The 17,324-nt window shown below is 42.4% G+C and overlaps 2 non-coding genes across 2 annotated transcripts; both read right to left on the bottom strand.

Annotated features, from left to right (window-relative positions):
• Positions 1-1,943: 1,943 nt before the first annotated feature.
• On the bottom strand, positions 1,944-2,098 carry LOC143206467 (5.8S ribosomal RNA). Its single transcript, XR_013008427.1, has one exon. It is a non-coding gene; the product is annotated as a 5.8S ribosomal RNA (ribosomal RNA).
• A 708-nt stretch (positions 2,099-2,806) lies between these two features.
• On the bottom strand, positions 2,807-4,795 carry LOC143206468 (small subunit ribosomal RNA). Its single transcript, XR_013008428.1, has one exon. It is a non-coding gene; the product is annotated as a small subunit ribosomal RNA (ribosomal RNA).
• Positions 4,796-17,324: the final 12,529 nt, after the last annotated feature.

Here is a 17,324-nt window from a genome sequence, read left to right as displayed (position 1 = left end):
GGCCACCGTCCTGCTGTCTTAAGTTACCAACGCCTTTCATGGTATCCCATAAGCGTCGATTTAGGCGCTTTAACTCGACGTTTGGTTCATCCCACAGCGCCAGTTCTGCTTACCAAAAATGGCCCACTTGGCACTCTGATCCGAAATCTCGCGGCTTCATCATTTAAGCAAGCCGGAGATCTCACCCATTTAAAGTTTGAGAATAGGTTGAGGTCGTTTCGACCCCAATGCCTCTAATCATTCGCTTTACCGGATGAGACTCGTACGCTACGAGCGCCAGCTATCCTGAGGGAAACTTCGGAGGGAACCAGCTACTAGATGGTTCGATTAGTCTTTCGCCCCTATACCCAGTTCCGACGATCGATTTGCACGTCAGAATCGCTACGGACCTCCATCAGGGTTTCCCCTGACTTCGTCCTGACCAGGCATAGTTCACCATCTTTCGGGTCCCAGCGTGTACGCTCTTGGTGCGCCTCTTCTCGCGATGAGAACGAGACGCCCCGGGAATGCGAAGCGGCCACTTTTAAGGGTAAACCGCCCATCTTCCCTGAGTTCGTGCGAGACGAACTTTCACTTTCATTACGCCTTTAGGTTTAGTGATTCCCAATGACTCGCGCACATGCTAGACTCCTTGGTCCGTGTTTCAAGACGGGTCCTGAAAGTACCCAAAGCTATAGCGTCGCCGATCGGTCTAGGTCTGTTCGAGAACCTCGTCGCCAACAGTCATCAGAGGTCGGAAACGGCACCGGGTCCGATTACCGACGTGCATCTGACGCGCTTGCGACGAGCCGAACGCTAACGAGTAGCGGCCTTAAACCATTCGGTATACCGTCGAGCGAGTCGACCGCGAACACGAGGGTCCGTAAACGAAAACGGCGCGAACCGCAGTCTACGGTCTCCACCTCGAGCCTTAAGCCGACGCCCAACGGATCGCGACGTCCTACAAGGAGAAAAGTGCACGCGTTCGTCGCCGGATCGACGTACGAAAGGCGCGCGCAACGCCGAAACGTCACGTGTCACGCGATCGCACGCCGCCTACTACGAGCCGCGAATGAATTTCTCCCTTCGACCTTTCGGGTTTCTCAGGTTTACCCCTAAACGGTTTCACGTACTCTTGAACTCTCTCTTCAAAGTGCTTTTCAACTTTCCCTCACGGTACTTGTTCGCTATCGGTCTCGTGGTTATATTTAGCCTTAGATGGAGTTTACCACCCGCTTAGGGCTGCACTCTCAAGCAACCCGACTCTAAGGAGAGATCCTCTCGCCGTCAGTCACGGTCGCTACGGGCCTGGCACCCTCTATGGGCTGTTGCCCCGTTCAAGATGGACTTGGACGCGCGACGTAACGTCGAGATAATGGACCCTCCCGAACACCACATTTCCCGGCGCCCGATGTCGGTCGCGGGATTCGGTGCTGGGCTAATCCCTGTTCGCTCGCAGCTACTAAGGGAATCCTAGTTAGTTTCTTTTCCTCCGCTTAGTAATATGCTTAAATTCAGCGGGTAGTCTCACCTGCTCTGAGGTCGCTAGTTTAATATGCGTGGCGCTCGTAATCATCATAATAATGAAGATTAGGAGCCAATACGAAATATAAAAGTTTAGAATGGAAAAGACGCGCCGTCGAAAAACGGTGTTTTCTCCCTCGTATTCGAGAGACAACGCACCTACGATCCGACGTCGATTAAAAACTAATTTTATCGGATACGACGATCGTATTAATGGTGCGCGCTACGTTTATCACAAAAACGTGCGAACGACCGTTTTAAACACGTCTCATCCCTTTCATATTCGTACGACCCGTACGAGAGAGTTAGGTCACACGTACGGGTCCGCTGTCACGTTTTAGAACGTCGCGATCGAATCGCGCTTATACGCTCAGCACGCTCAGACATTTCTCGTCGATCGCGAAGATCAAAGAAAATCCGAGCAGTCTTGAAATGAGATACGACCCTCAGCCAGGAGTGGTCCGGGTATGAGATCCCAGGACCGCAATGTGCGTTCGAAATGTCGATGTTCATGTGTCCTGCAGTTCACAAGTTGACGCGCAATTAGCTGCGTTCTTCATCGACCCACGAGCCAAGTGATCCACCGTTTAGGGTAATCTTTTTTTAAGTTAGGTTTTAAACGCATATCGAAACGTTTCTATTATAAGACGACGACGACGACGACGACGCGCGCTCACGTCATAGACAGCGCTTGCGCCCCTTTCGCAGCCGCCGTCGACTTTAAAACGCTCTTACGGTTTATTTTCGTCTTCTCCACTACACACAACGAGAGGAGCGGAGACAGACTACTCGAAATGGTGACGTTCGTTGTAAATTTTCGTCGTCTCACCTCGTACGACAACAAAAGAGCATACGCTGATCATAGTTTGGCAATATTTTCGTAAACTAAATCTCACCCTTTTGGAATGAAACAAACGAAGGGTGATAAGATTTTCGTAAACTAATCACATTACCGATCATCGTATATGTTCGTCGATATGAGGATCGAAACGTCGATTAGAAATATAATTGGCAAAATCGTTTTATTTTGCGCTCGATTTGTCCATTTATAACGAAATCCGTCGTAGGCCGACGATTATTACTCGTCGTCCTATATAACAACATCTTCATCGTATATATCTCCGCTTTCGGGCGTACATCTTTTAAAACCATATATTATAGGTACCCGAAAACAGCTACGTTGACGACGTCGAAATTCGATCGGAACTTCCGAACTTCGTAGATGGCTCTTTAACGTTCGACAATGATTTTTACAGACTTGTACGTTTACCTATTATATATATATAGGCATAACAACACACTGTAATGATCCTTCCGCAGGTTCACCTACGGAAACCTTGTTACGACTTTTACTTCCTCTAAATGATCAAGTTTGGTCATCTTTTCCTACACATCGACGACGCCGAAACGCCATCGCGTGTCGATCCGAAGACCTCACTAAATCATTCAATCGGTAGTAGCGACGGGCGGTGTGTACAAAGGGCAGGGACGTAATCAACGCGAGCTTATGACTCGCGCTTACTGGGAATTCCTCGTTCATGGGGAACAATTGCAAGCCCCAATCCCTAGCACGAAGGAGGTTCAGCGGGTTACCCGGGCCGCTCGGCCAGGGAAGACACGCTGATTCCTTCAGTGTAGCGCGCGTGCGGCCCAGAACATCTAAGGGCATCACAGACCTGTTATTGCTCAATCTCGTGCGGCTAGAAGCCGCCTGTCCCTCTAAGAAGAATAGTTTGTACGCCGACAGTAAAAACCGCGCACGAACCGCGAAACCCGAAAGCAACGCGGCCGGCGGGCCTTTAGGATGTCAAAAAGCGCCTAGTTAGCAGGCTAGAGTCTCGTTCGTTATCGGAATTAACCAGACAAATCGCTCCACCAACTAAGAACGGCCATGCACCACCACCCACCGAATCAAGAAAGAGCTCTCAATCTGTCAATCCTTCCGGTGTCCGGGCCTGGTGAGGTTTCCCGTGTTGAGTCAAATTAAGCCGCAGGCTCCACTCCTGGTGGTGCCCTTCCGTCAATTCCTTTAAGTTTCAGCTTTGCAACCATACTTCCCCCGGAACCCAAAAGCTTTGGTTTCCCGGAAGCTGCCCGTCGAGTCATATTAGGGAACGTCGACGGATCGCTAGCTGGCATCGTTTAAGGTTAGAACTAGGGCGGTATCTGATCGCCTTCGAACCTCTAACTTTCGTTCTTGATCAATGAAAGCGTTTTTGGCAAATGCTTTCGCTTCTGTTCGTCTTGCGACGATCCAAGAATTTCACCTCTAACGTCGCAATACGAATGCCCCCATCCGTTCCTATTAATCATTACCTCGGGGTTCCGAAAACCAACAAAATAGAACCGAGGTCCTATTCCATTATTCCATGCATACAGTATTCAGGCGAAATTTTAGCCTGCTTTGAGCACTCTAATTTGTTCAAAGTAAACGTGCCGGCCCACCTCGACACTCAGTAAAGAGCACCGCGGCAGGATTGAGTTGGGCCGTCGTAACCACGACGCGCACAACACGCACGCCGAAACGCACGCGCGACGGCGACGCGACACGACTAAGCCCACCGGCAGGACGTCTCGCGAAAAACACGCCAGTTAACACCGCGAACGATGAACCGGCGGCGCGAGACACAAATTCGACTACGAGCTTTTTAACCGCAACAACTTTAATATACGCTATTGGAGCTGGAATTACCGCGGCTGCTGGCACCAGACTGGCCCTCCAATTGATCCTCGTTAAAGGGTTTAGAGTGTACTCATTCCGATTACGGGGCCTCGGATGAGTCCCGTATCGTTATTTTTCGTCACTACCTCCCCGTGCCGGGAGTGGGTAATTTGCGCGCCTGCTGCCTTCCTTGGATGTGGTAGCCGTTTCTCAGGCTCCCTCTCCGGAATCGAACCCTGATTCCCCGTTACCCGTTACGACCATGGTAGGCGCAGAACCTACCATCGACAGTTGATAAGGCAGACATTTGAAAGATGTGTCGCCGGTGCGAGACCGTGCGATCAGCTTAAAGTTATTCAGAGTCACCAAGTTGTACGATGACGAGCGCGAACCCGAAACCGATTGGTTTTGATCTAATAAAAGCACTCCTTCCATCTCTGGTCGGAGCTCTGTTTGCATGTATTAGCTCTAGAATTACCACAGTTATCCAAGTAATTGTGGGTACGATCTAAGGAACCATAACTGATTTAATGAGCCTTTCGCGGTTTCACCTTAATTCGGTATGTACTGAGACATGCATGGCTTAATCTTTGAGACAAGCATATGACTACTGGCAGGATCAACCAGGGAACTGTTCTTATTATTTTATCGACACGAAGCAGATAAAACAAATACAGACACAGTTTATTTTATAAGTTTGACTTATAAAGAAACGTGTGCGTAAGACGACGATATATAATATATATCGACGACTAATAAAAAGGAGGTGCATGATAGCGCGCCTAGACGACGGAAAAACCGGTCCGAGGCGCCACGCTCTTACATTTTAATATTAGTTGTCTAATAAAACAAAACGATATCATCATCTTAGACACATCTTTTGTTTTTTTTATACACAACCGATCGACTAGGCACCCAATTATCTCGATTATCGACGACGATCGTCGACTACGTCGAAAATTGGATGCCGCAAAATATCGTTCGGCGTTTATAAGACCTCGAAAAACATTCTCTCCGAACCCTTCGCTAGATAGAAATATATAAAGCGACAAGGAAACCTCGTACGAGAAACGTTTCGTGATTTTTTATTTTATTCTCGCTCGGAGAGCAGAGAGCTATCGCAAAATGTGTTGCTGTTTTATGAACGTTCCGATGAAAAACCGATACGTCCATAAAAATAATAATTCCAATCGCATATGAATCGTGGATCATCTTCTTCTAACGAAGCCGAATGTTCCCGCCGAATTCGCGATCTCGCAGTGATACCGTCGTCGTCGTCGTACGCTTCCCGATATATCGAAAAAAACCGACCAGGAAGAACAACGAAACGACGATACAAAATCGCGAGAGCGTTACGAATATATAATAACACGACGAAATACGCTTTTTATTTAGATAAATAAAAAAATACGGTTCGGATCTTATATATTAACATATAATATGTAATACCACCTTCGCTGATCAAAAGCCACTCGGTAAAAGTGTCACAGCGCCGGTCGACCCGACCCGTCGTATCCGTCTCTCGTATCGCCCCACGTAGAAGCGCACACGATTTAAGCGCGGGTCTCTCGCCAGCTATCGGAAATGTATGGGTGTTTTAGAACAGATCGTTTATACGGACGTTGCGCAAATTTTTCGTTTTTACGTCTGCCCGTTCTCGTTATTATCGGAATGTTCCGATGAATAAACTTTAGCTTTAGACAACGTGAACTTCTAAAGCAATAATTTTAACCTCTCGTGTTAATACGTCCTCAGGCCGTTTCTAGACTGCCGATCACGTTCTTTAAAAGTCGGAAAATTCCGATCCATAAAATTATGCTAGTAGAATGTAAAGATCCTTCATAGGATGGATACTGTCACATATCGATACGGCGATCGGAGTAAAACTGTTCTCACGTATTTCAGGACATTTTAGGTTGTTACGTCGGCCCGTTCGTTATTATCGGTATATACCTATGAATAAATGTTTTGCTTGTAGAACGTAAGATTCCAAAAGAATGATTCGCCGAAACGATGGTGCACCCTTACGATCGGATATTTGCCGCTTATTGGCCATTTTCTATAATTCATCCGTTAGATATCGTTTATCGACTACGGATAAGGTTTTCCGATATCAGAATGTTCCTAAGGATGATTCGAAAGTGATTTGAACGAAGAATTTGATAGAATGAATCCTTTATTTATCCATTGAGTACAGGGTACGGAGTGTCTGCGGGGTCAGCTAATATATTATATTTCTCTCTCGACGTAATGGTAACTCGAAGTCCGAACCGCGCTCATGAAGCTCGGTTTCAATCCAATCCATGTTGGTCGGTTCCTCGAGAGGAACGCCGTATCTTCGCGGTCGACCGCCTAATGAATCAGGTGGTAAAAGTCCAAGCCCAGCGCGGCAACGGCAGGCGCGTTCAACGTTTTAACTGCCAATTCTACGGTCATTCATCGGCCAACTGTAAAGCCACTCCGGCCTACGTCAAGTCCCAAAGACAGAAATTCCCCGCCGAAATGCACCAACTGTTGAGAACCATACACCGCAAATTACTCGGGATGCAAGTGCCGACCTACTCCAAAAACAACCAAACCCAAAAGACCAATTCCTCCCCCCACTCATGTACGGGGAACTCAAGATAACAGTCGTCTGGCTGGTCTGGATTCCACTAGAACACGAACCCGATCTCCATTGGCGAAATACTCTTCGGAACATATTCAGATGACCAAGGAGATTTTCAGGCCATTTTCAACGCCATCAACCACACAGCTATTGGAAGAATTACTATCGGCCGGGATAATAGATGAGTTGGAACTTGGGCTTATTGCTCCAAGCGAACCAACTCACTACTCCTCCAATCGACCGACAATAATTGACTTTTTTATCTATCAAAATTCGAATCAAGCCTCTGACCTGCAAGTACTCCAAGATATCGATTCTGACCACAGGCCTATCCTCCTCACCCACCATCAGCGATTTTCCACTGAGTTCCACTGTCCCCAAGCAAGGTCAACCTAGTAAACGAAAAAAAAAGTATCTTCTCTTTGACGATCCTCATTATATTAGGACGATAGTTCCATTCTAAATTCTTGATTAATTACAGTTCCTATTTGTTCATTTCGAGACGTTCCCGTGATTAATACTTATCGTGTAGAAATTAGCCACAATCCACAATTAGCCACAGTTAGGAAAAATAAATTAATTATCATATAGTCATAAACGTAATAAAAATGAATACACATATTTTCGAAGTCACTCCAGAAATACTTTACCTTATTTTTAAATAACAATCTCGGGCCGTACCATTTTTACAAAACTTATTCTATATACTTACTATATAACAGATTATAATGATATAATATAATTCAATACAATAACTACAATATATATATATATATATCTGAAAATTCTGTTTTTATAAAATGTCAGCTACTGTTTAACATTTCATTTTTTAAAATTTATATCCAATTGTGGTTCTGAAAAGAACCGATTTTGCAGGTAAGTAGTATATTGAAACACACATAGGTATGTGAATTAATTTACTTAGAACTGGTATATTTGGTGACTGCTTTGGTACCTTCGCTAACGGCGTGCTTAGCCAACTCACCGGGTAACAATAACCTAACGGCGGTTTGGATTTCTCTGCTCGTGATCGTTGATCTCTTATTGTAATGGGCGAGACGCGACGCTTCGGCGGCTATCCTTTCGAATATATCGTTCACGAAAGAATTCATGATCGACATGGCCTTGCTGGAGATACCCGTATCGGGATGAACCTGCTTTAAAACTTTGTATATGTAAATCGCATAGCTTTCCTTCCTCCTGCGCTTCTTTTTCTTGTCGCTCTTAGAGATATTTTTCTGGGCTTTTCCGGCTTTCTTGGCCGCCTTACCGCTTGTCTTCGGTGGCATTTCGAAATAAAAATCCCGACGTCTCACGTACCTCAAAGAGTACTTAACTAAAAAAATGCCTTTAATTCTAGAACTTATAACATTCGAAGGAACACTTCTAAGCCCCGCCCATAGCCCGAGTTAGAGTCTGATTGGTCGCGTATGATATAACGAGTTTGGCTCGCGGACAAAATTCCAGGCCGATCTGTAAGAAATTTCCAGTACCGTTTTTGATTTAAAGGTGAGCAGTATCTAACAACGATCGAGATTAACATGTCCGGACGTGGTAAAGGCGGAAAAGTGAAGGGAAAGGCGAAGTCTCGTTCCAATCGTGCGGGATTACAATTTCCTGTCGGTCGTATTCACCGACTTCTAAGGAAAGGAAATTATGCCGAACGCGTAGGGGCCGGTGCTCCCGTTTACTTAGCTGCCGTAATGGAATATCTGGCGGCCGAAGTTCTCGAGTTGGCGGGTAACGCCGCTAGAGACAACAAGAAAACAAGGATTATCCCTAGGCATTTACAATTGGCCATCAGAAACGACGAGGAATTGAATAAACTGTTATCTGGCGTTACTATTGCCCAGGGCGGCGTCTTGCCTAACATTCAAGCAGTATTATTGCCTAAAAAGACAGACAGCAAAACCAAATAGATAACGCAAACCGTTTAAAGTTTTGCATACGCCCTTTAATATCGGTCCTTTTCAGGGCCAACAAAATCGTATAAAAAAGAAGTTAGAATACGCGTTCTTATTAAAGAATAAATATTAACTAGAAAATTTATAAATAATCTGATCTGTACTGAATATTCCTTTATTACTGTTTTAGAGTATCGATCGATCGGTTCCCTAATTAGTTACGGCTCTATCTAGAAAATAATCATTTAAGTAATAATAAGATAATAAATAAATTATATAAATATTCTTTCTTTTATAAAGTTATATTGTGGTTCTGAAAAGAACCGTTTTTTTTTCTATTAAAAAAATACGGTCTTGGACGAACGTATTTTTTAGGGAAGTCGTAGCACGTCCAGGAGTGTCGGGATATTTGTAATTTTCAACTCCGTGTCTTCTTGATCTGACGATGAAATGTGTCGCCTGTTTAATATATCGTCATACGTAGTAGAAATAGTTTTATTTCTTTTTCTTTGGTGATACTGGTTTTTTAGTTTTCGCACCTTCACCAGCGGCAACACGAACAGTTGAGGTCGTCGTCTTAGCACTTTTCGGTTTAGGCGCCTTGGGCTTTTTCGTAGGTCCGGCTTTATTAGATTTTTTCGCTTTGGAAGGCGATTTCGGGGATCTTGCGGCCGTGTTGCTTTTTGCTGCTTTCGAAGATGAACTATTAGCGGCGGCATTGGAAGCGGACGTAGTCGTGGCGGCGGTAGATTTCTTTCCTGTTTTCTTTTCGACGGCTTTTTTGGCAGAAGCTTTTTTCTCGGCCAAAGTTGCAGATTCACCTTTCTTACTTTTAGCTGTGGTTTTCTTAGTTGAGGCGGAGGCGGCGGTCGTCTTTTTTTCCGTTTTCTCTGAGGTTTTTTTGGCAGACGCTTTTTTACCACCGGCTGTCGTAGCTGTCGCGGCACCTCCTACTGGTTTTCGTTTATTTTTCTGTCCGGTTTTGGCAGTGGCCGTTTTTCTTTTCTTCGTACCTGCGGCTGTCGTACCTCCTGCTTTACGTGCCGAAGCCGCTAATTTAAATGATCCGGAAGCTCCTTTGCCCTTCGTTTGTACCAAAACACCCGAAGCGATCCACGTCTTTATATATTTCTTTATAAAGGGCGATAATTTGTCAGCATCCACTTTGTAATTGGCCGCTATGTATTTTTTAATAGCTCTGAAGGAAGTTCCGCCTTTCTCTTTCAATCCTTTAATTGCACTCGTTACCATATCAGCGATCGGAGGATGACTAACTTTCGATTTAGAACTCTTCGCCTTGCTCGAAGTGGATTTTTCTTTCTTCCCTCCTGCAGACGAACCTGCGCTACCGGCTGTAGCTGATGCGGCTCCCGTAGCCGACACCGAAGATGAATTCGACCCGGCCGGTGTGCCTGTTGACGATGCGTTAACAACGGCGGCGGAATTTCCTCCACTCCCTTGATTCGACGAAGGAGAAACCGCTTGTCCGCTAATATCGACGTCCGACATTCTGATATAATTTCTTAATTTTCTTATAAGAACGTTCTAATCACGATTCGTTTGACAAAGTTACGTACGTGCGTATGCTTCTCGTTCGCGTATTTTAACTGTCTGGCGGTCGCTCTCATTTAATGCGTACCCTATATGATATGAGCCGAACGGAGGACTGAACGGTCGAGCGCGAACGACGTTCCATATTCCGGCTTCGTCGAAACGTTCATCGAGCTTGGAACCGTTTACTTATTTCTCATATTAAATACATAAATCCTTTAGAATATCATACGATTTATGTTCGAGGCGTTAAAAGATAAAACGTAGTAGAAGTAGCAAACTTTACCAATAAATTTTACGTTGACTATCGTCTTAGAAGGAAGCACAAAATCAAGCGTTGCTCTCGATTCCGTCGAAACTACCAATTTACATTCGAGTTATAGACTTTCGGTTATAACTATGAAAATATATCTTTTCAAATCTACGTCCCCCGATATATCGTCTTTTGATATAAATGCAATTCCGTACAGATCTAATGCTATTATTGGAGAAACGAGACATATTATTCCTAATTGATGCGGTACAGATTGTTCGTTGTCCAAAACGAATCTATATCGAAACGTACCGTTGTCGAATTAACTGTAAGAAAACAATGACATGAAAATTAACCGATCCTATACTAATATACTTCTTATTTAACGGTTTCTTAACACCATCCGAACTCTGGGTTACAATCGAACGTATCGGGTGAGCAACGATATCGAGACGTCTATAAGAATATCGTGTCAAACCCTTCTGTATCGATACAATGCTCATATATATTATAGTATATTTTGCTTCTTTAGTTGAAATCTGTTTTCATAAATAGTTATCTAAAGTCAATAAATACATGGAACGCGATCTCCATACATACGTGCGTAGAACTACCGTACCTTCTTTGAAATCTTAAGGATTCTCCAAGCTCATCGACGCGAAGTTTATCTCGGAGTATTTTCTCTCTAAAGGAAAACTATATTAAAGCTTCAACGAAGATTCGGTATTCGATTGTTCACCATCATTTACATTCTTGTCATTAACCTAACATTTATTATGAAATCTTATTTTAAACTTTATCTATCTTTTTATATTACGATCGTCTATTATAATGCAGTATATTTGTTACTTTACAAGTAAATCTTAGATGAAAGGAGCAGATATTTAATAAAATTTAACGTCATCTTAGTCCATTTTCGAATAATAAATTTCTTTTTTTATGCTAGTAAATTTGTGGCTCTGAAAAGAACCGTTGTTTTCTTTAGTTGAATAGATACGTTGTTCTGTTTTAATTGGTCAGCATATATAATACTTTATTTAACCGCCAAATCCGTATAGGGTTCGTCCTTGGCGTTTGAGGGCGTATACTACATCCATGGCAGTAACGGTTTTCCTTTTGGCGTGTTCGGTATAAGTGACGGCGTCTCTGATAACGTTTTCCAAAAATACTTTTAATACACCTCTGGTTTCTTCATAAATTAGACCGGATATACGTTTAACTCCACCCCGCCTAGCCAATCTTCTGATGGCGGGTTTCGTAATACCTTGGATATTATCACGAAGCACTTTACGATGCCGCTTAGCGCCTCCTTTTCCCAAACCTTTACCACCTTTACCTCTGCCCGTCATGATTTATTCAATTTAGTATTAAAAGAAAGCAAATTTATAATCGAATTGTGCAGCGTACACCTCGAATACTACGGGTAACTATTTCAATTTCAAATCCTACCATGGGTTTTGTTGAGTTCGAATCGGGTCCCGCCCACAGATGCTAGCCGGACCAATCAGAATATCTTCACACATTATTAAAAAGGGAGATTTCTTTGACACCTTCGATCAGTTTCCAAAAGTTCGTTGGTGCTTGCGCTTGTAATTCTTCCTACACGTTTGAAGTCAGACCCGTTTAGACGATGGCTCGTACCAAGCAAACTGCTCGAAAATCAACCGGAGGTAAGGCTCCCAGAAAACAATTGGCTACTAAAGCAGCCAGGAAAAGCGCTCCCGCTACCGGTGGTGTTAAAAAACCGCATCGTTACAGACCCGGTACGGTCGCTCTAAGAGAAATCCGACGCTATCAGAAGAGTACCGAATTATTGATTAGGAAATTGCCTTTCCAACGATTGGTTCGCGAAATCGCTCAGGATTTCAAGACCGATTTACGTTTCCAAAGTTCGGCAGTGATGGCTTTGCAAGAAGCTAGCGAGGCCTATTTGGTTGGTCTCTTTGAAGACACCAATTTGTGTGCGATCCATGCTAAACGAGTAACTATCATGCCTAAGGACATTCAATTAGCCAGACGCATTAGAGGCGAACGTGCATAAATGCTACGGCTGTCCTATATTAAGGTCGTTTTTTGTATTTATATGAAAAAAAAAGGTTCTTCTCAGAACCACCAACTTCTATTAGAAAAAAGAGACATTGATATTTTTTCCGTTTATATGACGCTTTAGTTATAATATTTGTGAATTGAATTTAGAATATTATGCTCACAAATATATTGTGAATATTGAGGAATCCTTAGTAATAAGGTGTGAACACCTGCTGGATTGACTTGAAGTTTATATCACGATAAGAAAGGGGTATCACATATACTGTTATTATGTTACCGTAAAGGAATGAATATATAAAATAAAATATTTTTTTCTGGATATTTTAACATTTTTATGAACGATTACTATATTTTAATTTATTTGACTTCGTATATATCCTATCTTCTTAACAATAGTTTATTTCTTTTTTTCTTCTTTAAACATTTTGGGGCTCTGAAAAGAGCCGTTTTCCACCCTTCATATTATTATGATCACCTTCAAAATAATATATTTCGTTTACTTAGAACTGGTATATTTAGTGACAGCTTTGGTACCTTCGCTAACGGCATGCTTAGCCAATTCACCGGGTAACAATAACCTAACGGCGGTTTGGATTTCTCTGCTCGTGATGGTCGATCTTTTATTGTAATGGGCGAGGCGCGACGCTTCGGCGGCTATCCTTTCGAATATATCGTTCACGAAAGAATTCATAATCGACATGGCCTTGCTGGAAATACCCGTATCGGGATGAACCTGCTTTAAAACTTTGTATATGTAAATCGCGTAGCTTTCCTTCCTCCTACGCTTTTTTTTCTTATCGCTCTTAGAAATGTTTTTCTGGGCTTTTCCAGCCTTTTTTGCCGCTTTACCGCTTGTCTTCGGTGGCATTTTAAACGAATGAGATTCGCGACCTACCCATACAGCAAAAGATAAAAGACTAAACCGAAATATACCTATAGTCGTTTAATTATTTGATAAATGACGCTACACTTCTAAGCTCCGCCCATTCTTGGCGTTATGTCGTAGAAAGCTCTGATTGGTCGAGTAGGAAACGTACTAGTGTTTTGAGAAGTTGCCGAATAAAAGCTATTCGCTGGACAGTTCACTGCCAGTTGTTCATTCGTTGTCGAAAGGACGTGAGCGTTGTCGCCATTAGTTTTTCGGTTATTTTTAGTTTAAAAAAGTTAGCAATACAATGTCTGGACGTGGTAAGGGTGGAAAAGTGAAGGGAAAGGCGAAATCTCGTTCCAACCGAGCGGGATTACAATTTCCTGTTGGCCGTATTCACCGGCTTTTAAGGAAAGGAAATTATGCCGAACGCGTAGGGGCCGGTGCTCCCGTCTACTTAGCTGCCGTAATGGAATATTTGGCGGCCGAAGTTCTCGAGTTGGCAGGTAACGCCGCTAGAGACAACAAGAAAACAAGGATTATCCCTAGGCATTTACAATTGGCCATCAGAAATGACGAAGAACTGAACAAACTCCTCTCCGGTGTTACTATAGCCCAGGGCGGCGTTCTACCAAACATCCAGGCCGTATTGTTACCGAAAAAAACAGATAGTAAAACCAAATAAGTTACATGAGCCTTAGGGTTTTTGTGTCGTACAAAAACCTTTTAACTATCGGTCCTTTTCAGGACCACCAAAATAATAAAACAAAAAAAGAACTTAAAATTAAAACTCATATTATGACTTGCACTTACTAATTATTTAAAATATTCTAATAAACAGTTTAAGTACTTTAAAGATTGTTTTTTGGGTGTGTAAGATAAATTAAGAGACATTCCAATACCAATAATTATCGTTTTATTAAACAACAATTAAGTCGAAATAATATGAAGGATTTATTTCTAGCGGTTCTCCTTTAGTAAAATCGAACCGTATTATAACATCGCGCCTTGTATATAATCTATGTAATTAACGATGAATTTAAGGGGCGGTCTATTTATTAAGTATAGAGTTTTAGAATCCAAACCCTCAAATAATTAGGGCCAGTTATACTTAAATTATTATTTTAAATAAAATTATGATGATTGTAATGATTGAAAGATTATCCTTAAATCCTAATAGAGCTTCCGTTTTTTAAATATCGATAAATTTGTGGTTCTGAAAAGAACCGTTGTTTAATTTTTCTAAAATTAATTTTGAGGGTCACATTTCACGTTAGTTCGCGAATAAAATGTGACTTAACCTCCAAACCCGTATAATGTACGTCCTTGACGTTTCAAGGCGTATACTACATCCATTGCGGTAACGGTTTTTCTTTTGGCGTGTTCGGTATATGTAACGGCATCTCTGATGACGTTTTCCAAAAACACTTTTAAAACACCTCTGGTCTCTTCGTAAATCAGACCAGATATACGTTTTACGCCGCCTCGTCTAGCCAATCTTCTAATGGCGGGCTTCGTAATACCTTGGATATTATCACGAAGCACTTTACGATGCCGCTTGGCTCCTCCTTTTCCCAAACCTTTACCACCTTTACCTCTGCCGGTCATCTTTTATCGAACCTAATACAAAAAAAATAAATGATCTCGAATAAGTAGCGCGCTCACAACACGAGTGCTACGGACAACTGTTGTCGATTACATTCAATCAGCCCGGTTTTGTAGACTTAGGATTGAGTTCCGCCCACTGGCACAAAACGGACCAATCAGATTAGATAACATGTTATAAAAAGGACTCTCTGATTTTATGACCGAATCAGTCCGAAAGGGGTCGCCGTCGTTTGCGTTTGTTAATTTTTCTCATTACCTCTATTTTAAAAATATGGCTCGTACCAAGCAAACTGCGCGAAAATCAACAGGAGGTAAAGCTCCTAGGAAACAATTGGCTACCAAAGCGGCCAGGAAAAGCGCTCCAGCTACCGGTGGCGTTAAGAAACCACATCGCTACCGACCTGGGACGGTCGCTTTGCGGGAGATTCGTCGTTATCAAAAGAGCACCGAATTATTGATTAGGAAATTACCTTTTCAACGATTGGTTCGCGAAATCGCTCAAGATTTCAAGACCGATTTACGTTTTCAAAGTTCGGCGGTAATGGCTTTACAAGAGGCCAGCGAAGCTTATTTAGTTGGCCTTTTTGAGGATACTAATTTATGTGCGATACATGCAAAGCGAGTAACCATCATGCCCAAGGATATTCAGCTAGCCAGACGTATCAGAGGCGAACGTGCCTAAACTTTATTTTCTATCATTTATAATACTCTACTTATAGTCGTATTTTGCAACAAAAAAAAACGGTTCTTTTCAGAACCACCTAAATTTAATCAAAGAAAAAGAAGATAATTCAATTAATATTCTTTTATCGATATTTATATAAACCACTAAAAGAGTTATGGATTTTTATCTCAGAGTTATATTCGACTACATGTTAGTAATTAATAACAGTCGGTGTACTTATACGCATTGTTTTTAAAAACTAAAGAAAAAATAATGTAATCACTAATAACCAAAGAATAATAATATACTGTTGATAACAAAATTTGTATTTCAATATTGGATACTACAGCTGTATAATATATAAAATTAATTTTTTTAAGATTATTTCTTTTTTTATTTATCTAAATTGTGGCTCTGAAAAGAACCGTTTTCTCCTTTATGATATTCAAGGCTTATGGTTTACTTAGAACTGGTATATTTAGTGACGGCTTTGGTACCTTCACTAACGGCGTGCTTAGCCAATTCACCGGGCAGCAATAATCGCACGGCAGTTTGGATTTCTCTGCTTGTGATAGTAGATCTTTTATTGTAATGAGCGAGACGGGACGCTTCGGCGGCTATCCTTTCGAATATATCGTTCACGAAAGAATTCATGATCGACATGGCCTTGCTGGAGATACCCGTATCGGGATGAACTTGCTTTAAAACTTTGTAAATGTAGATCGCGTAGCTTTCCTTCCTCTTGCGTTTCTTTTTCTTGTCACTTTTGGAGATATTTTTCTGAGCCTTACCGGCCTTTTTGGCCGCCTTACCGCTTGTTTTCGGAGGCATTTCGAAATAAATATTACGATATTAAAGGAACCACGAAAAGTACTAGACTAAAACAAATTTCAGGAATCCTTAGAATTTATAGGCTCCTTAAATACACTCCTAAGCCCCGCCTATTATCTGAGTTAGCCTTTCATTGGTCGCGTACGAGATCATGCGTTCGGCTTACGAACAAAATTCGTTGCTAGTATGTTGACAGTTTTAGTACAGATTTCAACTCTAAGGCGAGCGAGTTCTAGAAGCAATCGATAGTAAAATGTCCGGACGTGGTAAAGGCGGAAAAGTGAAGGGAAAGGCGAAGTCTCGTTCTAACCGAGCGGGATTACAATTCCCTGTCGGTCGTATTCACAGACTTTTAAGGAAAGGGAATTATGCCGAACGCGTAGGGGCCGGTGCTCCCGTCTACTTAGCTGCCGTAATGGAATATCTGGCAGCCGAGGTTCTCGAATTGGCGGGTAACGCCGCTAGAGATAACAAGAAAACCAGGATTATCCCTAGGCATTTGCAATTGGCCATCAGAAACGACGAAGAATTGAACAAACTCCTATCCGGAGTTACTATAGCCCAGGGCGGCGTTCTGCCAAATATCCAAGCTGTATTGTTACCTAAAAAGACAGATAGCAAAACTAAATAAAACGAATGTAACCTATTTTATCATCAAATATCGGTCCTTTTCAGGACCACCAAGACAGCTGAAAAAGAGAATTTTATTATTTTAGCTTAAGTAGTAAAATAACAGGCATAAGTTTTAATTTTGAGAGGTTTTGTGATATACGACAGAGTTACGACGATATTTTATAGATCGCAATACTTTTGACAATACCTT

This window comes from Rhynchophorus ferrugineus, unplaced genomic scaffold (genome assembly GCF_030347505.1).
Source record: "Rhynchophorus ferrugineus isolate W39M unplaced genomic scaffold, kcgeb_rfMv2 rfM709, whole genome shotgun sequence".
Taxonomy (NCBI): domain Eukaryota; kingdom Metazoa; phylum Arthropoda; class Insecta; order Coleoptera; family Curculionidae; genus Rhynchophorus; species Rhynchophorus ferrugineus.
This window is presented reverse-complemented; position numbering and strand designations above follow the sequence as displayed.